This window comes from Sminthopsis crassicaudata, chromosome 4 (assembly GCF_048593235.1).
Source record: "Sminthopsis crassicaudata isolate SCR6 chromosome 4, ASM4859323v1, whole genome shotgun sequence".
In the NCBI taxonomy this organism is placed as follows: Eukaryota; Metazoa; Chordata; class Mammalia; order Dasyuromorphia; family Dasyuridae; genus Sminthopsis; species Sminthopsis crassicaudata.
The window spans coordinates 55,141,258-55,167,294 of NC_133620.1; the positions used below are offsets into that span (position 1 = coordinate 55,141,258).

General features: G+C 34.2%; 1 protein-coding gene across 5 annotated transcripts in view; it reads left to right on the forward strand.

Moving 5' to 3' along the window:
- Nucleotides 1–26,037, forward strand: part of POU2F1 (POU class 2 homeobox 1) — a 232,011-nt gene that overhangs the window by 53,803 nt on the left and 152,171 nt on the right. The window lies entirely within an intron of this gene.

Sequence of the window (26,037 nt, forward strand, 5' to 3'; positions counted from 1 at the left end):
CTTCCAGCTTGAAATCTGATGAAATGAAATAATGGATGTAAAGTGCTTCCCAAACCTTAAAGTGATGTATAAAACCATTAGTATTATTACCTTAATCAAATCATCTACAATGGTAAAACACTGTAAATATTCCCAATAATCATGGGACAAAGTAAAAATACTCCTCAGTATGGTGAAATGCACACTGCCATGATAAAGGTGAGAGAGATAAAGATTTTGAACACAAGCAGAGGAGACAAAATTTTCCTCCTTTGCAAGTGATACGAGTTTCTTAAAGAATCATTAAAGTGAAACTGGAATAAGTCAATATAAGACACAAAATAAGTCCACAAAAAAATTCATCTCCATTTCTCTAGTATTTAAGAAAAGTAGAAAATTATATGGAAATTGAATTCAGAATTACAAAATGCATAAAATATCTGTGAGCCAACCTACAAAAGACTTATGGACCTAGCAGTTGAGGGGGAATCTATATTCAAATAAGAATCTCAATCACAAAGTGCAATCCTGATGGTTTTTTATTATAATTGTGCATATATTTTTGTGTGTATGTATATACATAATTATATATACACACATATTCACACATGTTTTTATACATAAAACGAAAAGGCTTTACATAAATTCAGCACAGGTTAAATAAAAGAAGCTGTCTCGGAGGGAAGTGTTTGCAATCAGATATCTCTGATAAAAATTTCCTACCTTAGATAAGGGATTTGACACACAGAAAAATATCAAATGCCATTTTTATGACCTCTAAAGGTTCCTTCTAGGCTTTATATATAGTATTTGTGATCCATATAGATAAATGACTAATGGATATAAACAATATTCATAAAAAGAAGTGCAGATGACAATTATTTGAAAGTTTTTTTTTCCATAGCATTACTAATAGAAGAAATGTAAATTTAAATGATTCTGAGATTTCATCTCACACCCGTCAAATGGGATAAGGCTAAAAAAAAGGTCAATTTGGGGGTGAGCAGGCCAGGGCAATACAAAAATAATACATTGGAGGTGTGAGTTGGCTTAACTACTCCAGAAAACAATTTTGTATTGTGCAAAAAACATTACTAATTGGTTCTTCTGGCATATACCAGAGTTTCTTTGTCACAATGAGGAATCAGAAGGATTTGATGAAGGGAGGGAGATAAAACTTTAGCGATATGAATTTAAGCTTGGAATTTAAATTCAAAATAACAATTGCATAAATATCGAATGTGGGAGTTCTGGCCAGATAATAGTTCACATGAAAGGTCTAGAGATTTACTTGATGTAAGCTTAACAAATGTCAGCAATATGACATAACAGCCAAATGATAGCTAAAATCATAAAATTAATTTAAACTAACATAGTTCTGCTACACTTTGCCCTGGGCAAATGACCTAGTTCTAGGAAGGACACTAAAATTGGAGCATATCCAGAAAAAAGAAACCAGGATGAGTGGCACATAGATGTGCAGGTGAAGGGAGTTAAAAATCCTTCAGCTGTCTTCAAATATGTAAAGGGCTTGCACAAAGAAAGATTTAGATTTGTTCTTCTTGGTTGCAGGGGACCACATACTGGTCATATCTTAGACTTTCTATCCATTATAATCATGTCCTACTTCCAAAGTATAAAAATCTTGAAATTCCACATTCAGAACACCACTTACCTTCCATAGTCCCCACTCTTGCCTATTCTTACTTAGCTTTGGTTTTTTTTTTTTTTTTTTTTTTTAATTTTTTATTTTATTTTATAATTATAACATTTTTTGACAGTACATATGCATGGGTAATTTTTTACAACATTATCCCTTGCACTTACTTCTATTCAGATTTTTTCCCTTCCTCCCCCAACCCCCTCCCCCAGATGGCAAGCAGTCTTATATATGTTAAATATATTACAGTATAATTTAGATCCAATATATGTGTGTAGAACCGAACTTTTTGTTGCACAGGAAGAATTGGATTCAGAAGGTAAAAATAACAGTTTACATTCATTTCCCAGTGTTCCTTTTCTGGATGTAGCTGGTTCTGTCCATCATTAATCAATTGGAATTGGATTAGCTCTTCTCTATGTTGAAGAAATCCACTTCCATCAGCATACATCCTCGTACAGTATCATTGTTGAAGTGTATAATGATCTTCTGGTTCTGCTCGTTTCACTCAGCATCAGTTGATGTAAGTCTCTCCAATCCTCTCTGTATTTCTCCTGTTGGTCATTTCTTATAGAACAATAATATTCCATAACATTCATATACCATAGTTTACCCAACCATTCTCCAATTGATGGACATCCATTCATTTTCCAGCTTCTAGCCACTATGAAAAGGGCTGCCACAAACATTTTGGCACATACAGATCCCTTTTCCTTCTCTAGTAGTTCCTTGGGGTATAAGCCCAGTAGTAGTATGGCTGGGTCAAAGGGTATGCACATTTTGATAACTTTTGGGGCATAATTCCAGATTGCTCTCCAGAATGTTTGGATTCTTTCACAACTCCACCAACAATGCATCAGTGTCCCAGTTTTCCCACAGCCCCTCCAACATTCATCGTTATTTGTTCCTGTCATCTTAGCCAATCTGACAGGTGTGTAATGACACCTCAGAGTTGTCTTAATTTGCATTTCTCTGATCAATAGTGATTTGGAACACTCTTTCATATGAGTGGAAATAGTTTTAATTTCATCATCTGAAAATTGTCTGTTCATATCCTTTGACAATTTATCAATTGGAGAATGGCTTGATTTCTTTTCTTTTATATATATATATATATATATTTTATAATATTATCCCTTGTATTCATTTTTCCAAATTACCCCCCCTCCCTCTATTCCCTCCCCCCGACGACAGGCAATACCATACATTTTACATGTGTTACAATATAGTCTAGGTACAATACATGTGTGCGAATATCATTTTCTTGTTGCACAATAAACATTAGAATCCGAAGGTATATGCAACCTGGGCAGACAGATATTAGTGCTAACAATTTTCATTCCCCTCCCAGTGTTTCTTCTCTGGGTGTAGCTACCTCTGTCCATCATTGATCAACTGGAAGTGAGTTGGATCTTCTTTATGTTGAAGATTTCCACTTCCATCAGAATACATCCTCATACAGTATTGTTGTTGAAGTGTACAGTGATCTTCTGGTTCTGCTCATTTCACTCAGCATCAGTTGATTTAAGTCTCTCCAGGCCTCTCTATATTCCTCCTGCTGGTCATTTCTTACCGAGCAATAATATTCCATAACCTTCATATACCACAATTTACCCAACCATTCTCCAACTGATGGACATCCATTCATCTTCCAGTTTCTAGCTACAACAAAAAGAGCTGCCACAAACATTTTGGCACATATATGTCTCTTTCCGCTCTTTAGTATTTCTTTGGGATATAATCCCAGTAGTAGCGCTGCTGGGTCAAAGGGTATGCACAGTTTGATAACTTTTTGGGCATAATTCCAGATTGCTCTCCAGAATGGCTGGATTCTTTCACAACTCCACCAGCAATGTATTAGTGTCCCAATTTCCCCACATCCCCTCCAACATTTGTCATTATTTGTTCCTGTCATCTTAGCCAATCTGACAGGTGTGTAGTGGTATCTCAGAGTGGTCTTAATTTGCATTTCTCTGATCAGTAGTGATTTGGAACACTCTTTCATGTAAGTGGATATAGTTTCAATTTCTTCCTCTGAGAATTGTCTGTTCATATCCTTTGACAATTTATCAATTGGAGAATGGTTCGGTTTCTTATAAATTATGGTCAGTTCTCTATATATTTTGGAAATGAGACCTTTGTCAGAACCTTTGTTTCTAAAAATATTTTCCCAATTTGTTACTTCCCTTCTAATCTTGTTTGCATTAGTATTATTTGTACAGAAACTTTTTAGTTTGATGTAATCAAAATCTTCTATTTTGTGATCAATAATGATCTCTAGTTCTCCTCTGGTCATAAATTCCTTCCTCCTCCACAAGTCTGAGAGGTAAACCATCCCATGTTCCTCCAATTTATTTATGATTTCGTTCTTTATGCCTAAATCTTGGACCCATTTTGATCTAATCTTAGTATGTGGTGTTAAATGTGGGTCCATGCCTAATTTCTGCCATACTAATTTCCAGTTTTCCCAGCAGTTTTTGTCAAATAATGAATTCTTATCCCAAAATTTGGGATCTTTGGGTTTGTCAAAGATTAGATTGCTATTTTTATTCACTATCTTGCCCTGTGAACCTAACCTATGCCACTGATCAACTAGTCTATTTCTTAGCCAATACCAAATGGTTTTCGTGACTGTTGCTTTATAATATAGCTTTAAATCAGGTACACTTAGACCACCTTCCTCTGACTTTTTTTTCATTAATTCCCTTGCAATTCTCGACCTTTTATTCTTCCATATGAATTTTGTTGTTATTTTTTCTAGGTCATTAAAATAGTTTCTTGGGAGTCTGATTGGTATAGCACTAAATAAATAGATTAGTTTGGGGAGTATTGTCATCTTTATTATATTCGCTCGGCCTATCCAAGAACACTGAATGTCTTAACAATTATTTAAATCTGACTTTATTTTTGTGGCAAGTGTTTTGTAATTTTGCTCATATAATTCCTGACTCTCCTTTGGTAGATATATTCCCAAATATTTGATACTATCGACTGTTATTTTGAATGGAATTTCTCTTTGTATCTCTTGCTGTTGGATTGTGTTGGTAATGTATAAAAATCCTGAGGACTTATGTGGATTTATTTTGTATCCTGCGACTTTGCTAAAATTCTGAATTATTTCTAATAGCTTTTTAGCAGAGTCTTTGGGGTTCTCTAAGTATACCATCATGTCATCTGCGAAAAGTGACAATTTGATTTCTTCATTTCCTACTCTAATTCCTTGGATCTCTTTCTCGGCTCTTATTGCCAAGGCTAGAGTTTCTAGTACTATATTGAATATTAATGGTGATAGTGGGCAACCTTGTTTCACTCCTGATCTTACAGGGAAAGGTTCTAGTTTATCACCATTACATATGATGTTTACTGAAGGTTTTAAATATATGCTCCTTATTATTTTAAGGAATAGTCCATTTATCCCTATACTCTCAAGCGTTTTTAGTAGGAATGGATGTTGGATTTTATCAAATGCCTTTTCTGCATCTATTGAGATGATCATATGGTTTTTATTAATTTGATTATTAATATGGTCAATTATACTAATAGTTTTCCTAATATTAAACCAGCCCTGCATTCCTGGTATAAATCCCACTTGGTCATAGTGTATTATCCTGGGGATGATTTTCTGAAGTCTATTTGCTAATATCTTATTTAAGATTTTAGCATCAATATTCATTAAGGAAATTGGTCTATAGTTTTCTTTCTCAGTTTTCGATCTACCTGGTTTAGGTATCAGTACCATGTCTGTGTCATAGAAGGAATTTGGTAGGACTCCTTCAATCCCTATTTTTTCAAATAGTTTACATAGCATTGGAGTTAGTTGTTCTTTAAATGTTTGGTAGAATTCACCTGTAAATCCATCTGGTCCTGGGGACTTTTTCTTAGGAAGTTGGTTAATAGCTTGGTCTATTTCTTTTTCTGAGATGGGACTATTTAGACTACTTACTTCTTCCTCTGTTAATCTGGGCAAGCTATATTTTTGAAGGTATTCTTCCATTTCATTTAAGTTATCGAATTTATCGGCATAAAGTTGAGCAAAGTAGCTCCTAACTATTGTTCTAATTTCCTCTTCATTAGTGGTGAGTTCACCCTTTTCATTTTCAAGACTATCAATTTGCTTTTTCTCTTTCCTTTTTTTAATCAGGTTTACTAAGGGTTTGTCTATTTTGTTGGTTTTTTCATAAAACCAACTCTTAGTTTTATTAATTAATTCAATAGTTTTTTTACTTTCAGTTTTATTAATCTCACCTTTTATTTTTTGAATTTCAAGTTTTGTGTTTGTCTGGGGGTTTTTAATTTGTTCCTTTTCTAGCAATTTTAGTTGTAAACCCAATTCGTTGGCCCTCTCTTTCTCTATTTTATGCAAATAGGCCTGTAGAGATATAAAACTTCCCCTAATTACTGCTTTGGCTGTATCCCACACATTTTGGTATGATGTCTCATTATTGTCATTTTCTTGGGTGAAGTTATTAATTATGTCTATGATTTGCTGTTTTACCCAATCATTCTTTAGTATAAGATTATTTAGTTTCCAATTATTTTTTGGTCTATTTTCCCCTGGCTTTTTATTAAATGTTATTTTGATTGCATTATGGTCTGAAAAGGATGCATTTACTATTTCTGCCTTATTGCATTTGATTTTGAGGTTTTTATGCCCTAGTATATGATCAATTTTTGTATAGGTTCCATGAACTGCTGAGAAGAAAGTATATTCCTTTCTGTCTCCATTTAGCTTTCGCCAAAGATCTATCATATCAAACTTTTCTAGTATTCTATTTACCTCTTTGACTTCTTTCTTATTTATTTTTTGGTTTGATTTATCTAATTCTGATAGTGCAAGGTTGAGATCTCCCGCTATTATAGTTTTGCTATCTATTTCCTCTTGCAGCTCTCTTAATTTCTCTTTTAAGAATTTAGATGCTGCACCACTTGGTGCATACATGTTTAATATTGATACTGCTTCACTATTGATGCTTCCCTTTAGCAGGATATAATGCCCTTCCTTATCTCTTTTAATTAGATCAATTTTTGTTTTTGCTTGATCTGAGATGAGGATGGCTACTCCTGCTTTTTTGGTTTTGCCTGAAGCATAATAGATTCTGCTCCACCCTTTTACTTTTAGTTTGAATGTCTCATCCTGTTTTAGGTGTGTTTCCTGTAAACAACATATAGTAGAATTCTGACTTTTAATCCAGTCTGCTAACTGCTTCCTCTTTATGAGGCAGTTTGCCCCATTCACATTTATGGTTAGAAGGACTAATTCTATATTGCTTGCCATCCTATTAACCCCTGCTTATGCTTTTCCCCTTTCCTTCCCTTTTACCCTCCTATCCAGTATTAAACTGGTAAACACCACTTGCTTTTCACAGCCCTCCCTTTTTAGGATCCCTCCCCCACCTTAAAGATCCTCCCCTTATTTTACCCCTTTTCCTCGAAATTACTGTATTCCCTTCCCCTTAGCTTACTCCTTCCCTTTCACTTTTCAATGAAGTGGAAGAAGTTTCACCATAAATCGAATATGTCTATTGATACACGCTATGTTCATCTCCCTCCTTTCTTTCTCTCAGATATAATAGGTTACCTTTGCCTCTTCATGAGATGTAGTACCACCACTTTATACTTTTTTATGATATAATCTCCTTTCCACCTCTAGTTTCTAAGATAAATTGTACATATGTTCTTTACATATTTTTTTGACAGAAGTATAGTTTTCTAGATTTCTTTTTACCTTTTTTAGAAGTCTCTTGAGTTCTGTATTTGAAGATCAAACCTTTTATGTAGGTCTGGTTTTTTCATCAAAAATAGATGGAATTCATTTATTTCGTTAAATGTCCATCTTCTTCCCTGGAAAACGATGCTCATTCTTGCTGGGTAAGTTATTCTTGGCTGCATACCAATTTCCTTAGCCTTTCGGAATATCATGTTCCAGGCCCTGCGTTCTTTTAATGTGGACGCTGCTAGATCCTGTGTTATCCTTATTGTGGATCCTCTATATCTGAATTGTTTTTTTCTAGCAGCTTCCAATATCTTTTCCTTTGTCTGATGGTTCTTGAACTTGGCCACTATATTTCTTGGCGTTTTGATTTTAGGGTCCCTTTCAGTAGGTGATCGATGAATTTTTTCAATGTCTATTTTACCCTCTGTTTCCAAAACGTCTGGGCAGTTCTCTTTGATAATTTCCTCGAAAATGGTGTCCAAGCTCTTTTTTTCCTCCCATTTTTCAGGGAGTCCGATTATTCTCAAATTGTCTCTCCTGGATCTGTTTTCCAGGTCTGTTGTCTTTCTGGTAAGGTACTTGACAGTCTTTTCAATTGTTTCATTTCTCTGGTTTTGCTTGACTCCCTCTTGGTTTCTCCTTGAGTCATTCATTTCTACTTCTTCCAGTCTAATTTTTCAATGATGTATTTTCTTCACTCACTTTTTTTATATCTCTTTGTAATTGTCCAATTGAGTTTTTATCTTCTATGGAATTTTTTTCCATTTTATCCATTTTATTTTTTAGAGAGCTGATTTCTTTTTCCAGCTCTCTAATCCTGTTTTCCTTGGAGTTGTTTACCTTTTCCAGCTCACTAATCCTGTTTTCCTTGGAGTTGTTTACCTTTTCCAGCTCACTAATCCTGTTTTCCTTGGAGTTGTTTACCTTTTCCAGCTCACTAATCTTGTTTCTCAATGATTTGATTTCCTTATCCACTCTGTCTTTGAATGCATGGGATGACTTCTCCAGGCTCTCTTGCCAAGCTTCCCTTTCCTTTTCCCATTTCTCTTCCAGCTCTCTTGTGAGAGCCTTTTTGATTTCCTCTATGAGGTTCTTTTGTATTGAGGAGCAGCTTATATCCCTCCCAGGGGATACATCTGGGGACAGTCTGTTCCTAGTCTCCTCAGCATTTGAAGTCTGCTCCCTCTCCACACAGAAGCTGTCAATGGTTAGAGCCCTTTTGAATTTTTTGTTCATTTTGTCAGAGTAGGAATCAAAGAAAACAAACTGACAAGAGAAACAATTGGTCTGTTTTGCGGGGGATAGGGCTGGATGGTATTAATGGGCTTCCTCTACAGACTGGGGGTAGGGCAGCAGAGAGCCACTAACAGAACAGCAATGACTGTACTGAGTCTGCGCTCTGAGGCTCTGAGAACGCACCGAGTCAGTCCAGGTGGGGGTTGGGGGTGGCCGGGCTCTGAGAGACGCTGGCTTTCTGGGGTTTTAATCTTCACTCCGGTGTTTACACCCTCTCCACCGCTCCTGGCTTGCTGCCAAGATGGAGCATCCACACTGGGGCAAAAGCCCTTTCACAGAAACGGCAGAGATCACACCCCTCCCCCTCCGGTCTGAGCTGTGTGAGCTGCCTGCCCTCAGTCTGCGCCCAGTCTGATTGACCCTCCCCCGAACAAACACAGACCTTTTCTGGCGACTTTCAAGGATGTCTTCTCTTGGTGATAATTTGTGGATTTCTTTCTGGGTCAAGCATTAAGTCAGAGGCTTGTCATGAAGTAAGTTCTGAGAGAAAACGAGGAGCTCAAGCAGCTGTCTGCCTCCACGCCGCCATCTTGGCCGGAAGTCCCCTTACTTAGCTTTGTTAGGAACTCTGATTTCTTTTCACTCATCTCATTCTTCAGTCTTTCCCAGTCTCTGCCCTCCATACTTGCCCTGGACTCCACTAGTAACTTCACACAGTTACTCTAGTGTTTATTACTTCCCTGATCTTTTGTCATTCCTTCAAAGTTTTTATTCCTGGATAATGCTCAGGAACTCAACTTCCCAGTGCCTTCCACAGTCTAATACAGTGCTTTGCATATATAGGCAGCATTAAATAAATGTTCATTGACTTGAACTTAGAGAACTATGGAGAAGTTGAGAGATGTTGGTACAAAATTGAGAAAAAAACATTTTGATGAGTATTAGAGTTATAATAGTGAAATGAACAATAGTGGAGTTACCTCTCTGCAGATTTTCAAGTGGTGTCTGGATTACCATCTATTAGGAATATTATGTTGTGGAGACTATAAGGGCTCTTTTAGCTCTTGAGAGCCTATAATAGAAACAAGATCAAGAAACATTGTCTAAATAGTGGCTTACCTAGATTAGAAATTAGTTGAACAATGTGATTGTTCACAGATGTGTTGTTCAGCAGATCAACGCAAAAAAAAAAAAAAAAAAGTATCATAATTTCCAGATTATGTGACCTCTGAGGGATGGAGAACAAGATATTTTCTGTGATCCTTATTACCTCCTTAAGATAGAAATTATTTATAGGCAATTAAAATTGTGTCCACAATCTAGGAAACTAAGGTTAAAACTAGATGAACTAAATACAGTAAAGGCTAGCTAATCTCTAACTCCTAGTATTCACACTCCTGATATCCATACAGCATAATGTTTGCAGCAGATCTGTAGGAATCAACCCAGGCACTTAAAACAGAACTCAAATCAACTTCCCATCCTTGCCCATCTTCTAGTATCTTAGATAGCTAAATAGCAAAAATTTTCTCAAGCTTCAGTAGTATCAAAAAGTAGGACCAGCAGGAAGAAAGTGGTAATAATATATGCTAAGATAGAACTTGGCCAGAACACAGAGAAACAGAATAGACCCTATGTCCATGTTAGCAGTAGAACTCAACTTTACCCTCCAATTCTACTCCTTACTCCCAGAGACTCAGAAGTCTCAACTCCAAAAAGTAAAAATGTACTTGGGCTGTTATAATTTGGCAGTGCTTTGTGCCCCTGGACCAAATTACTTTGGATCAGAGAAAATGGGGTAGGACATATGTATGTCACTGACTTTCCAGCTGGGCTAGTTCTCTTTATTCCTACTGTCTGCTTCTGCCTCCCAGAAATTACTTGAGGAAGATCAAGACCCAGTGAACCATGCATTGCCTAACATGACCTCTTAAAATCCAGCCCAGAATCAACCCCAAACCACCATCAAAGATTAAGGGAGAATATCAGAAAGTGAAAAATGGGAGAAAATAAGGTGAGACTGAAATTACGAGTGCTAAAAAGGAAGAAAACTCAAAGACTTTGAGCATTAGCAGATAAACTTAGAAAATATTAATAGAAAGAGGAATAGTATCTGCAGATCAGGGGAAAGAGTTCAGTCATACAGGAATAAGTATTTTAAGACAAAGAAAAATGAATCAAATTCTTGCTGAAGCAGAAGACTGGATTCCCAAGGGACTATGGAATCATAGCAGGATGTTGCTCAATGGTTAAAAAAGAATACGAATTATGAAAGCTGAATTGATAGCCCATACTGCAGAAATAATTGGCAGAAAAGAAAAACTTGAATCCACCATGGCAAGTCTTACCATAGAAACGAGAGAATAATTCATTGGGAATATAAATATATACAGAAGTTAAGGGAATCTGGGAAAAAAGAAACAAAAAAAAATTTTTTTTAAAGCATGATTTTTATATAAACAAAATCTATGTTGATCTTAAAGATAGTATGTTCAGAGACTATTTAAGGATCATATCTTCCAGAAATATCAGTTAAAAAACATGAGTACTGTAATGCCAGAAAACGGCCTACAACCTCTGAACACAAATAAAATACCAATTGGAAGAATTCATAGCTTAGGAGTGACTTACTGTGTGCAGCCCAAGATGACCAACCCTGGAGATCTGAGTATAACCAAAAAAAAAAAAAAAAAAAAAAAGTTAGGCATTCAATTTAAAAAGAGTTATTGAAAAATTTCTAGAAAGTAAACCAGACCTGAAAGAATTATTTGCTTTGCAAACACTGTAGACTACAGAAAAACAAGAAAGATATAAATACAATAACCAAGGATAATGTGATCAAGAAACAAATGCATTAATAGACTTCTTTATAAATCTACATAAAGAGGAGTGAAAGTCCAGTGGAATTGATGATGGAGAAACAGGTTGAACAGATCATGAACTAAAACTCATGACACTTCACCTACTGGTAAAACCAATGGGTTTTGGTGAGATTAAATTACAGAAGGGTGGGGCGAGTTAAAAGGAAGGAAGAAGATAGATGACAATGTTTTATGTACCCTAGAAAAAGTACCCTAGTCTCTAAAGAAGAATGTGCCTATGTGAGAATGGGCAAGGAGGGAAAAGGGATTCAAAAAGGGCTAAATCTTGTTTCAGCAATAGGGGAATGTAGTGCTGATGAATGCTTTTACTGGAAAAGAAATTCTTTAAAGGGGGATGTGGACTTAGTAATGGGAATTATCTCCAAGGACTTGGTGCATAGTGAAATTAGCCCTCATATTTTGAGATAAGGTTAATTACAGCTCCTGGGGACAATTAACAAGTAGGAGGTCATGCACCCAGGTAAAAAGAATTTAAGACAGTCAGCAAGATTGCAGGCTACAAAATAAACCTTCAAAAATCATTACATTTCAACATAATTATATAATTTCTGTATAGTAATAGAAGGCATAATAGAAAGTACGATCCCATTCCAGACAACTACAAAATGCTTGAAGTTCCTGGGGAGTAATCCACGGGAGTATATAAGTATAACTTAAATAGTTGGAGGAATTTCCAGTGCTTATGCTTGAGCCATTTCAATGTAACAAAAATAACAATCTAGCCAAAGTTAACTTATTCTTTTAATGCTTTACCAGTCAAGTGATCAAATGGATATTTTACAGAACTTGAAAATAATTCATTTGTAAAAACAAAAGATCTAAAGTATTAATGGTTATAGTGAAAAGAAGTGAAGAAAGAAAAGTATTTCTACATCTCAATCTATTATAAAGCAGCAGTCATCAAAGGTATGTGATAGATATTGTATAAAAAAAATAAAATCAGTGGAACAGACTAAACAAGGGAGAATCAGAAGTAATGGAACTCAAACTCATTGCTTAATAAAAAAAATTTAGAAGAGAAGCAAATCTTGTGTCTCTTATAGCTTATAGTTAGAAGATGTGTTCTCAACCAAACAAAGTGTGGAAGCAACATAAATTTGGCTATATGAAACTGAAAAGTCTCTTTATAGATAAAATTAATGCCTCTAAGAAGGAAAGAGGTTGAATGGGGGAAAAGTCTTTGTATTGAATTTCTCTGATAAGGATCTAGCATTTAAGATACATAAATAATTACCACATGTATATGTGTATGTATATTAAAAAAAGCAAGTATTATTCTCCAATACATAAGTTAAAGGCTTTGAATAGTTATCAAAAGAATTGCAAACTGTTCACCACATTAAGAAATGCTTCAAATATATAAAATAAGACAAATGCAAATGAAAATATCCCCAAGTATTTGCATTCCTTGCAAATGGGCAAAATAATAAGATAGGAAAGGATTGAAAGGGTTATAGATTAAGAGTGCATTATTATTGTAATTGTGAATTAGTACAATCATTTGAAAAAGCATTTTGGAATTCCACATATTTAATTGAGTAAAATGTTTGTACTTTTTGGCCAGAGATTCCATTAATGGTCTTATACCCCAAGGAGGCCTGTGATAGAAGAAAATCCCCATTTATAAATGTCTACCTACTGTAGTACTTTTTGTGATTGCAGAGAATTAGAATAGATAGCAAAGTAGATGTCTTTAATTAGCAAATAAATTGTGATATATAAATGTAACTGAATATTAGTGTATGGCAGGAAGATGAATTTGATGAAGAATTTATGGATTACTGCAAAATCAAGTAACCAGTGTCAAATTTACAATGTATAGCATTTAAACAGAAAGAAAAAAAAAACTATCTAATATTTTTTCCATAATTTTGGTGGGGAAGAAAAAGCATATTTATATGTGACATGAAACTGAAATTGAATAGTTATATTAGATGACAGGATAATGAATCAAAGTGACTACAATTGCTGAAATTATATCCCCAATTATATTCCTAAAAGGAAATACTGAGCCTTTCCTTTAAGTTCAAACAATAACTTAAATGAGTATAGGGTAAGGGAAAACATGGTTCAGTATTTGTTCATCGGCATTATCAATGTCTAAAAGAATTGGCATAAAAAGAGAAAAGGTAGTACATTAAGCTCCCTCTAGAAACTCTTTTCTCCCTCTTTCTATTTCTCTCTTTCGTTCTCCTTTCTCCCCAGGGTCAAAATTGCTATGAAGTGTTTGAAGCCAAATTTGAATTCAGATCTTCATGACTTTGGGACTAACTCTAACCCTAACCCTAAGCCACTAGCTGTTCATACATAATATATGTAACACCAAAAAACAAGTATGACTTCTTGAAATAGGGAAACACTAAAAATTTTCCTGATAAATAATATAGTAATAAAATAAAGATGTCCTCTACTTCTGTTGTTATTTGAAAGCTCTGGAAATGCTAATGCTAATCTGAAAAATAAAGATATAAATACTAGCAAAAGAGGTAAAATTATTCCTGTATCTGTTAATATGTAGAAAACACCAGATAATCAGCAAAACAGCATGACACAGTAAACATAACAAATGAGACAGTAAAACTTTAGTGTAATAGGAAGAAAAATAAATAAATACAAAAAATCAATGCTTTTTGTATGTGGCAGTAATGAAATTAAGGAAAATATTTAAAAAGGGAAATCTCATTCAGAATATCTACAGAATATATAAGATATCTGGGAATCTACCTAATAGGACATACTCGATTAGATAAATACAATTACAAAGCATTTTATGTATTTAAAGGTTTACAAAAAATTGATGAGATAGTCATTGTTCATGATTAGAATGCATCAACACAATAACAATGACAATACAATAAAAGTTTAACTTAAAGCTTAAGCAGGAAGCAGTGAAACTATCTCTTATGTATCTTTTGGAATTAGACATAATAACAATTCATTAGACGATACAAAAGATCTAAAATCTTAGGAAAATATTTTTGGGGAAGGGAGAAATAGCATTATCAGGCTTAATAATAAAGCAGTAATTAGACTATTGGTTAATAATTTAAAAATATCATGTTAGATCCTAAAAATAGATAAATAAGGAAGAAATGACCATTATTGAATTTACACATATGTTTGATAAAACTGGAAGTATAAGCTACTTGGTTGGGAAAGAACTAATTAGACAAAGAGCTATTAGAAAAAAATTTAAGGGGGCAGATAGGTGGTGCAGTGGATGGAGCACCAGCCCTGAATTCAGGAGGACCTGAGTTCAAATCTCGTCTCAGACACTTAACACCTCCTAGCTGTGTGACCCTGGGCAAGTCACTTAACCCCCAGCCCCCGGGGGGGGGGGGAAGAAAAAAATTTAAGCCATTTGGAAGAAATTAAGTTTAGGCAATAATCTTATTTTGCTGTGTATCAAAATATGCTAAAAATAGATATGTTATATAATTATAAAAGGGGACACCATTTTAAAAATTAGAAGAGAATAAGATTAGGTATATAATGCAATTACAGATAGGGAAGAAATAATTTTTTAAAAAAAATTTATGGTAGCTTTTTATTTTTCACATACAAAGATAATTTTTAGCATTCACCCTTGCAAAACCTTGTGTTACATATTTTTCTCCGTCCCTGTGCATCTCACTCCTTCCCTAGACAGCAAGTAACCCAGTATAGGTTAAACATGTGCAATTCTTTTAAACATATTTCCGCATTTATCATTCTGCATAAGAAAAATCAGATCAAAAAGGGAGAAAAAAATGAGAAAAAAACAAACAAGTAAGCAGTAGCAAAAATTGAAAATACCATCTTGTTCTCCACATTCAGTCCCCAGAGTACTTTCTCTGGGAGCATATAGCTTTCTCCACAAGTCTATTGGAATTGGCCCGAACCACTTCATTGTTGAAAATAGTAGGAAATTTTTAAACCAAATGAGTTTTAGAGAAAATTATAAAAATTAAGATTCATACTTGATTATGTAAAATTGAGAAATTTTGTAGGATCAAAACCAATGCAGCTTGGGAAACGAATAACAGAGATTGGAGAAAAAATTTTGCATTAGCTAACAAGGTGATATCTAAAATAAAAGGACTGGCAAAAATATATGACCTTCTAATGGATAACATAACAAAGGATGTGAAAACAGTTCTTAAAAAAGGAATTATAAGTTATTGATTATATGAAAGATTATGATAAACCACCCCAAAGGAAAACAAATTCAAGTCATAACCACTCTGAGGTTTCACTTCACACATAACATGTGGACAGAAATAAAAAAAGATGAAAATGGTCAGAGCAGGCTATAGAAAGATGGGCATGCTGCTAGTTGGTTGAATTGTGAGCTGGGACTTCAAACCATTCTGAGAAACAAATTGAGTTTATGTGGAAAAAGTAACTAAATTGACCCTTCTCTTTAACTTAGAGGTCTCATTTTTGGACAATAGAGTCTAGGAAGTTAAAGGAAGAAAGAAATGGCTCACGATGTTCATAGCAATATTTTTTGAATGATATGTCAGGTGTTTTGCTTGGAGTTAGATCTCAATTCAATTCTTAGTTTTAGTGGAACTGTGAACCTGGACAAATTACTTAATCACTCTCTGCCCTCAGTTTCTTTATCCACAAAATTGGAGATATTAATGTACTATCTACCTCCTAGAGTTGTGTTGATTAAATGTCTTTCTTTGTGTCCTCAGCAATTAGCATAGTGCCTATCATATAATAGCTGCTTTAAAGCTTGATGACTTGACTTAAAAATGAAATAGATTGATGATACAAAGTTATGGTTTTTTTTATTATAGCTTTTTATTTACAAGATCTATGCATGGGTAATTTTTCAGCATTGACAATTGCAAAACCTTTTGTTCCAATTTTTCCCCTCCTTCCCCCTACCATCCTCCCCTAGATGACAGGTTGACCAATACATGTTAAATATATTAAAGAATATGTTAAATACAAAATATGTATACATGTCCATACAGTTATTTTGCTGTACAAAAAGATTCAGACTTTGAAATAGTGTACAATTAACCTGTGAAGGAAATAAAAAATGTAGGTGGACAAAAATAGGATTGAGAATTCTATGTAGTGGTTCATACTCATTTCTCTAGGTGTAACTGGTTCAATTCATTACTGCTCTATTGGAACTGATTTGGTTCATCTCATTGTTGAAGAGGGCCATGTCCATCAGAATTGGTCATCATATAGTATTGTTGTTGAAGTATATAATGATCTCCTGGTCCTGCTCATTTCACTCAGCATCAGTTCATGCAAGTCTCTCTAGGCCTTTCTGAAATCATCCTGCTAGTCATTTCTCACAGAACAATAATATTCATATACCATAATTTATTCAGCCATTCTCCAATTGATGGATATCTACTCAGTTTCTAGTTTCTGGCCACTACAAAGAGGGCTGCCAGAAACATTCTTGCACATACAGGTCCCTTTCCTTTCTTTAGTATTTCTTTGGGATATAAGCCCAGTAGTAGCACTGCTGGATCAAAGGGTATGCACAGTTTGATAACTTTTTGAGCATAGTTCCAAATCGCTCTCCAGAATGGCTGGATATGATACTAAGTTATGTTAAACTTCATTTGTCCTAAAGAGTCTGTGTTGTGAGCTCTCTCCTCTTTCCTCTTTACATATTTATCTCTGAAGATAATTTAGAAATTTATATATTCATATCTAGTCTCTCTCTTGAACTCAAGTCCTTCATCAACAACTGTCTCTTGGACAGTTAGCTGGATTTTCGAGAAGCATTTCAGAATCAGTATTTTCTAAAGCATTCTGTCTCCCCTAAAATTTACCACTCTTTGAACTTAACTTTTTAAAGTAGGCACCATCATACTTTAAGCCACCAAAATTTACCTATCTGGTATCATCCTCAGATCCTCAGTCTTCCCTACTCTACATATTCAGTCAGGTGAGAAGTTTTAATTTTGCCACTATAACAATCTTTCTTTAGCAACTCCTTTCCCCACATGGCCATCTTCTGGAAGGCCTTTATCATCTCTAATTTTGGACTATTGCAATAACATTTTTTTAAATTAAATTTTTTATTGATATTTTCTGTTTCTTACATCTTCATAGTTATTCTTAGTTTCCTTCCTCCCTCCTCCTCCCAGAATTCCATCTGGTATAACAAATAGTATTTTCTCTTTTTTTTTAGTGAAAAAGTTAATACTGGTCATACATTGAAATATGTACAACATGTAACATAGTGAACTTCCTTCTCATACCTGTTCATTTGATCTTTATATTTGTTACATTTACTTTTGATTTGAGAGAGTGTCTTTCTTTCCATTTACACTGTTGTCATTGTGTATACTGTTTTCTTGGTTCTGATTACTTTGTCTTAGTTAATCTAGATCTTCCGGTGTTTCTTCGTATTCATCATATATGCCATTTCTTATAACATAGTAATATTTCATTACACTCAAGCAGTAGTTTGTTTAGCTATTCCATACTCTATGATGAGCATCCTTTTTTTCCAATTCTTGACTATCACAAAAAGGGCTGCAACATATATTTTAGAGTATATGAGGATGTTTTTCCTAATCAATGGCTTCCTTATTCTTAGTAATATGGGGTCTGGCTCAAAAGGTATGGCCATTTTAGTCATTTTATTTTCAAAATTCCAAATTACCTTCCAGAAATGGTACCATTTCATAGTTCCACCAACAACATACTAAAAGTGTGCCTGTATTTCCCACAACCCCTCCAACATTGGCCAATTTTTTTTATCATTTTTGCGTATTTTCAGGGTGTGATATGAAACCTTGGGGTTGTTTTTATTTTCCTTTCTCTTATTTTTAGTGACTTAGAGTATCTTTCATGTGGATATGAAAATTTGAGAACTGTTTATTCATATACTTTGGTCAGAGAAAGGCTTATAATAGAATTTTAATTAGACTCTAGTCCTCTTTCTAATTCATTCTCCACAACTGAAAAATTATTTTTATACAGAGCTCACAATGATTAACCTCTACAGTAAAAAATCAGTGACTCCTATATTTCTGAGATCAAGTGCAATAAAGCCTATAACAACCTGATTCCTACTGTTCTAGCTTTATTTTACCTTACTCTTAATTATGCCCTCTCCAGTCCAGCAAACTGGCCTTCTCGTATACAAATCTTTCTTCTCAGTACCCTTGCACATGCAGTTTCCCATATCTGGAATATATTTTCTTATTTCCATTTCATAGAATCCTTAGTCTTCATAACTTAACTCACATACCAGTTGTTGTATTTCATTCTTGAAGAAGACCAAAATGACATCACTCTGTTACAGTTAAGTTTCACTGTCTCTGATTGTGGCTGATCACATCAGTTTGCACAAATAGTCCATGTGAACATTTGGAGTGGATTTTCTAAATTTGTGCAATTTGCATTTTTTCTGAGCTACTTCAGTTCTGCTTTGTTCATAGAGCATAGCACCTTTTCTGATGAGAGCACACCATGCTGGGTGGTCCTGTACCAGTGACTCTCATGTCTTATAGTCAATTTCAGAGTTGTTCTGAGGGAACTTGAGAGTGTCCTGGTATTGCTTCTTCTGACCTCTGTGTGAGCATTTGCTTTATAAAATAGTCATTTAGACAAATGTGTGTTTGGCATTTGAACTAATGGTCAGCCCATCAGAGTTGTGCTTTCTATGGTAGAGTTTGAATCCCTTGGCACTTTAGTTTGAGAACGGATCTTAGTGTGCTGGTACCCTATCCTGCCAGGTGATCTTCAGTCATTCTAAGACAATTCAAGTGGAAGCACTTCAGTTTCCTGGCATGGCTCAGGTATATTATTGGTTCCACAGGTACACAACAGTGAGGTCAGCGCAATGGCTAGTTGGTAGTCAATTGAATGCTTCCCTTATGGAATCTCTCAAATACTGAGCTACCTCTAGCAATGGTTATGTCAACCTCATTATTAATGTGGACATCCCTGGAAAGTATAAAGCCAAGATAAATGAACTTAATATAAAATTAATTCAGAACTTCTCCAATTGCTGTAACCAGTGATTCTCTGGTAGAGTACCTATGTTTTCTTGGTATTAAATATTAGGCCAAAATTAGCACAAGTCCCAGAGAATCAATCTATACTTTGTTGCATCTCAGCTTTAGAGGGTATATTGAGTTTGTAATCATCTGCGAATAAAAAAAATCATATACCACCTTCTAAATAAAGCCTTTTCTCATCCTCAAAGTTTCTAGTAACTTCCATCTTCCCAAATAACTTATATATACTTTACATTTATGTTTGTGTAAATATATGTATGTACGAGTGTGAGAGTATGTGTGTGTGTGCTTTTTTCTCCAAATGATAGTATTGATTTACTACATTTGATTTCAACATATATTAGCGTTTGGACATTAGTTGGAAGCCAGACAATACTTAAAGGATACAGAATTGGTATATATGAAAGTGAAGAAAACAAGTTGATATTCAAATATAGATACCCAGCAAAATAAAACTGAAAAAAAAAATAGAATAGTTTCAAAACTACAAAAACAAAAGAAGATTAAGGAAGCATATCTCCTCACTGAACCAAAAAACAATAAAAAAGAGCATAAAGGAAAAGAAACTTCAAAATGAGCTAAACAAAGAATTGCAATGTTTTAAAATTCTCTAAGCATAAAGAAAATCTTAGAATATATTCTGAAAGATAAACTCAATTCATAGAAATTAAGCAAAAATTAATAGTGATAAAATAAGATTAAAAAAATGAACTTGAAGAAAGTTACTCTTTAAACATTACAAACAGGTACACAAAAATCTAAGCAGAAGGAAAGATAGCTAAAGTCCATAAGTGGTTCAGTCTCCCCAGAGATGGAAGATTCTGTGGCAAAGGACATTTTCTCTTCTCCCTGTGTCAGCCCTTTGCTACCAAGAACAAACATGTAGAGGATGGTAAAAACATGTACAATATTCCTTGAAATAAGACATAGAAAATTCACATCATTATTTTCAGTTCCCAGGAGTCAAAATGGTTCTTGAATTTAATCTCAATTCTAATGGCCTATTGGATTGTTTAATAAACATTTTGTGACTCTCCAAATCAATATTTTAATTTAATTTTTTCCTTTTATACTAGAGTGATTTCCCCCTAAAATCCTTCTCTCCCATTTAATTCTTCCTGTAGTAAAGAAAAATTCCTTTACAAAACCAATCAGTAAAGCAGAAAATATACACACCGTACTGCAGATCCATACTTCATACCACTTAACTGAAATCAGTCAGTCAAAAGCATTTATTTAGTGCCTATTATTTGCCACTTTGGGTGTGTGGGTGTGTGGGTCTGGGTGTGTGTAAAATAACTAGCTTTTACACATAACTAATTTGTATAGCACTTTTAAGGTTTGGAAAGCATTGTACATATGCTATTTCACTGTATCCGCACAACAACTTTGAGAGGGAGATGCTATTATTTATTCTCTTTTTGCAGATGGAAAGTTAAGACTGAGAGGCTAATCAGTCTCAGAGTAAATATCTGAGACTGGATTTAAGTTCAGATATTTCTCACGCTATGTCTAATACTGTACCATCCAGCTTCACATGGGTATATATCTGCACAAATACATTTATAAAGCTTATGCAATATAAGTATAAGATATGTACAATGAGTTAAATATAAGATGTTTGGAGAAGTGGAAATAGGGGTGGGGAGGTCAGGACAGACTTGTGTAGAAGGTAGTAACTTGAAGGAACGTATTCTGGGAGTCTTAGTGAGTGAGGAAGGAGCATATTTCTGGCATGTGATATGTACTGTATATGAGAATCAGATAGAAAGCCAATTTGGCTGAATTGCATGAAGGAAATATACTTATTTCTTTTTAAGTTCTTAAGCCTCTAGATTCTCTAGAATTTATGACAATTCATCAGAATTTAATTACTTTTTAGTGTCGTGTTTATAATATTATTCCTATATATGATTGCCTTGGTTTTGTTTTCTTAATTCTCTATCACTTTATTCAAATCTCATTCCTCAATCATCATTTTTACAGTATAATAAGATTCCATTCTATTAACATATGTAGTTATTGAGTCAGTCATTGAATTCTGTCATGTCTCTTCATGATCTCCTGACCCATATTATTCATGGAGTTTTGTTGGCAAAGATAGTTCAGAGATTTGCCATTTCTTTCTCTGGGAGTAAAGGCAAGCAGACATTAAATGACTTGCCCAGGATCATACATCTATTTAGTTTCAGGTTGGTTTTGAATTCAGATCTTCCTGACTCTATGCCTAATATTTTGTCCACTGAGCCGTCTAGCTGCCATATTTTATTAAACAACTTACTGGAGTTTTTGTTTGTTCGTTTGCTACTATAGAGTGCTGCCATGATTACTTTGTTTTGCCCTTTTGTATGGCCCTTTTCTTTCAGAGATCTCCCTGGGGAAGATAGATTAGTGGATCAGTTCTTCATTAAACATTTGTTAAGGGTGTTGTGTTATGTGTTGGGTGCTGTGCTAAGTGTTGGAGGTTTAGACAAAAGTGATCAGTATGTCAAAACGCATGTATATTATACACAATTGTATGCATATAATTACAAGACTTTTTTGTATATTGATTAATTTTATGCAACTTTTTTCCTGTTTTGTAAAATTTCTTTTTATAAAAGGATAATGGAATACATTGGGAAATATAGGTGATATAAATTTATTTATAAAAAACCTATGCCTCAGGGAAATTAAATAATTTGATCAGGATCGCTGAGATAGAAATTGTCTGAATTAGCTAATGCTACTTTTTATGAGGAAACTGAGATTCAAAAATGTTGTGTTTACTTAAGGTCACCAACATGTTAGTGGCAGGTTGGGGACTAGAATTCAAATCTTCTTACAATTCACTACATCAATAACAGACTCTCCCTCTGTCTTAGAGTCACACTGGTTAATAAAAGGATTTTTAAAAAGAGTTGATATGTAGGACAAATGTAAGGTGAGATTAAGTTTGAAAAATCAAGTAAAAGAATCTCATCATGCTACTGATGAATAAGAGTAAAAATGAATACATTGTATTCATTTATCTTTGGAGATACAGTGCTTAAATATATTAATAAATACATAAATGAGTTTGAGTAAACTTGAAATATAGTCAGTTCCTTTAATTTCTTGAAGTTTAGGCTTGTTATTGTTCCCTCCCTCCCTTATTAGCTTTTGTCTTTATTGGGCCCAAGTCCATTGATATATGCTCATCTAGATAATGTCTGAATTCTTGAGTTTTGATAGTCTTGGTTAATCATCTATATTCATAATGGTTAAGGATTTCACAAAAGTGACTTCTGGACTTAGTTTCTAACATATAAATTTCCTGAACACTGCAGTTCTTTATTCTCTGAAGACCTTAACTAGTATATCCAAACTGGGGTCAATGTAAATAATAACAGCTAAACATTATATCAATGTCAAAAACTGTTATTATTTACATTGAATATAGTCAGTTCCTTTAATTTCTTGAAGTTTAGGTTTGTTATTGTTCCCCCCCCTTGCCTTTTTACTGTCTGTCATCTATGTTTGAAATATTTCCTCTTTCTAACTTATTACTCCTTGTTCTTCTGAATTCCTTCAAGACAAAGCTCAAATCCCACTTTATGTAAGAAGCTTTTCCTTGACTCCTTTTTGTTCTCACAATTGTGTGTATTTTTCCTCTGAGATTGCTTCTCTTTTAGACTATATGTGTGTGTATACATACATACATACATATATATACACACACATATATACATATATATAATGTCTATAGTTACTTACATGTTGTCTCTTCCATTAGGATGTTAATTTCTTGAGGGCAAGGATATATTTTTCCCCCTTTCCTCCCTTAGTATAATCCCTGCTATATATAAACAAATGACTGAATGACTAAAAAACACTTTACATGATATGGACAAATACACTTTATATATTTGTAGCAATACTACAAGAGAAGGTAGTATTAAGTAGTAATGGTACAGATTAGGTAAACTAAAGCTTAGGAAGTTCAAATCATCTCTCGATTGTCACAGTTAAGTCAAGGCAGGCTTCTGACTATAAGTTTCTCTATGTATTACATCAAAATAGCTAATTAATAATATCAAATTATTGTAATTTTTAAAAAGTGGTAACAACTTTATTATCCAAGAAAACACTTTGGATAGCTTAATGGAGAGTGAACTTTCAATCTTGATATATAATCCCAGAAATGCAATGTAATATAGTGGAAAGAAGACTATATTTGGAGTCAGAGGACAGAGCCAGACTCAGTCCCAGGCTCTGCTACTTTATATGCCCTTGATGGTTAAATCACTTCACTTGTGAGTTGGACTTTGTTCGTCTATATAATGAAAAGTTTTGAACTGTATAGTTGTCTCTAAGGTCCCTTTTAGGTTCAGATCACTTGAGTTACTTAGTGTATTATCAGAGAGCTGTTTCAAATTGTGATGAAAAAATGGTGTACTTTTTAGTTTGTTTATGAGATTCTCATTTAGCACTATTTCCTGACTATATTGCCTTTCTTAATATTCAAAAAAAAAAGTTTTTCCTTCAAAGACTGTTCATTTTACTCTACTTCTGAGATGAACAAGAGTTATACAAGATGGAAAGCCTTAAATGGATTGTGGTCTGCTTGAGGAAGGGCCAAAATAGGTAATCCATTGGCTTGGAAAGAATACTAAATTTGTCATCAGAGGAATCCTGAGTTCAAGTCCTAGTGCTATCACTAAACAACTGGGTGACCAATAAGTACTCAGTTCACCTTTGAGTCTCAATTTCTCTAATTGAAATAATGTTTGTACTATCAACATATTAAACATGGCCAATAAGAAATATGTGAAGTGCTTTTAAAGTCATAAAACACTGTATAAATGTGAGCCATTCTTATTTACTCTGTTGATGTCATAGGGGTTCTTGTTAATGCTTCTTCCTTATGTAAAAGGAACCTTTAGTCCTTGATAGCTAAGCCAAAGGAGTACTAGCTCTGGCAAGATTCTTATTATTATATCTGTTCCCTTCTTTCTACTCATATGTCTACCATACTTTGAAATAAGCTCTTATCTTCTCTCATATAGACTGTTGTTATAACCTTTGATTTCCCTGTCTCAAGTTTATACATTTATCATTTTATACAGTTGCTGAAGTGCATCTGACCACATCGTGCCCTTACTCAATAAACTCCAGAACTTTCTTATTGTCTCAGGGATCAAATTGTTTGAAATTACAATTTAGCTCTAGTCTTTTCCTAATCTTATCATCTTTTATTCCAAAGACCTTTTGGGGTTCACAAAATGTTTTCAATTGTGCTTCATAGAATTCCTCATTTTCTTCAAATCTCAAATCAAGTACCACTTTTTCTATGAAGTTTTCCTTGATTTCCCCTATATCCTAATATCCTCCTTCCTCTATTCACTTCAAATAATTGATTTCATGTATAAATTTCTATGAAACATCTCTACCAATAGAAGGTAAGCTCCTTGAAGGTAGGGACTTTTTCTTGTTTTCGTGTCCTCATTGCCTACCATAGGGTCTGGATATGATGTTTAATAAAAAATGTTGACTGATTGACTCTTTGAAGATGTTGGTTGTTCATGATCTACATACCTATCTTTTTTGTGAGGTGGTTCTAGCATAGAATTGGTCATTCTTTACCAAGTCAGGTTACAGATACATAACTCCAGTGTTAATTTCATTTTTATTTTTCACTTCATTTCTTAGCAGTATTCCACTATAATTATGATTGAAATACATTTAGCTAGCAGCATTTGAGCTTCTGTTGCCAACTCTTGATTTATTCTCTAGGCAGTTGGCCAGGCAGCCACTTGTATTTTCTCCTTAAAATATCATTTCTACAGTGTTATGTTTTTGCTCTTTGTTGCAGAATTATGGAATTTTATATGTGGAAAAAATATTAGAAATAGTATCTAAAGATTCTTTCCATTTGTAGTACCAGCCTCATTGTATTGTAGATTGGGCTTCAGATGATGAAATATATGTAAAGTACTTTTGTAAACTTTAGAAGGCCATATAAATATGTCAGGTAGCATTTTTATAATTAATGCTGGTTGAATCTGTTAGATATCTAGAATTTGCCCCAGACCATTAATTTTTCCTGATTGTTGGGTTTGTCATTTGTTTGAAGTCCCAATGTTACTGACTTAATAGCTGACTCTTCTGTAATTCTTTAAGCTTTAATTATGCTATATCATTGAGCATATCACTGAATGAGCATTTCCTCAGTAAACTGAGACCTGGAAAAGACCTTAACTTAGAAAAGCCAAGATCTTATACTACATCCAGGATCAGCTTCAGTCCTGAGCTATTTCTTTCCACTAGAACCGGATGACTTCATAGTTCTCCTATGAAAGCCCTCCATCACTTAAATCCAATTCACTTGCAAGTCATGACATCACTTTTCTGATGTCATGATCCTCTTCTAGAATCAAGTAGAAACAACAATACCTAGTTTCATTAACATTGGGGTGTGTGTGTGATTTTTTTTTTTATAGCTTTTTATTTACAAGACATATGCATGGGTAATTTTTCAGCATTGACAATTGCAAAACCTTTTGTTCCAACTTTTCTCTTCCTTCCTCCCACCCCTTCCCCCAGATGGCAGGT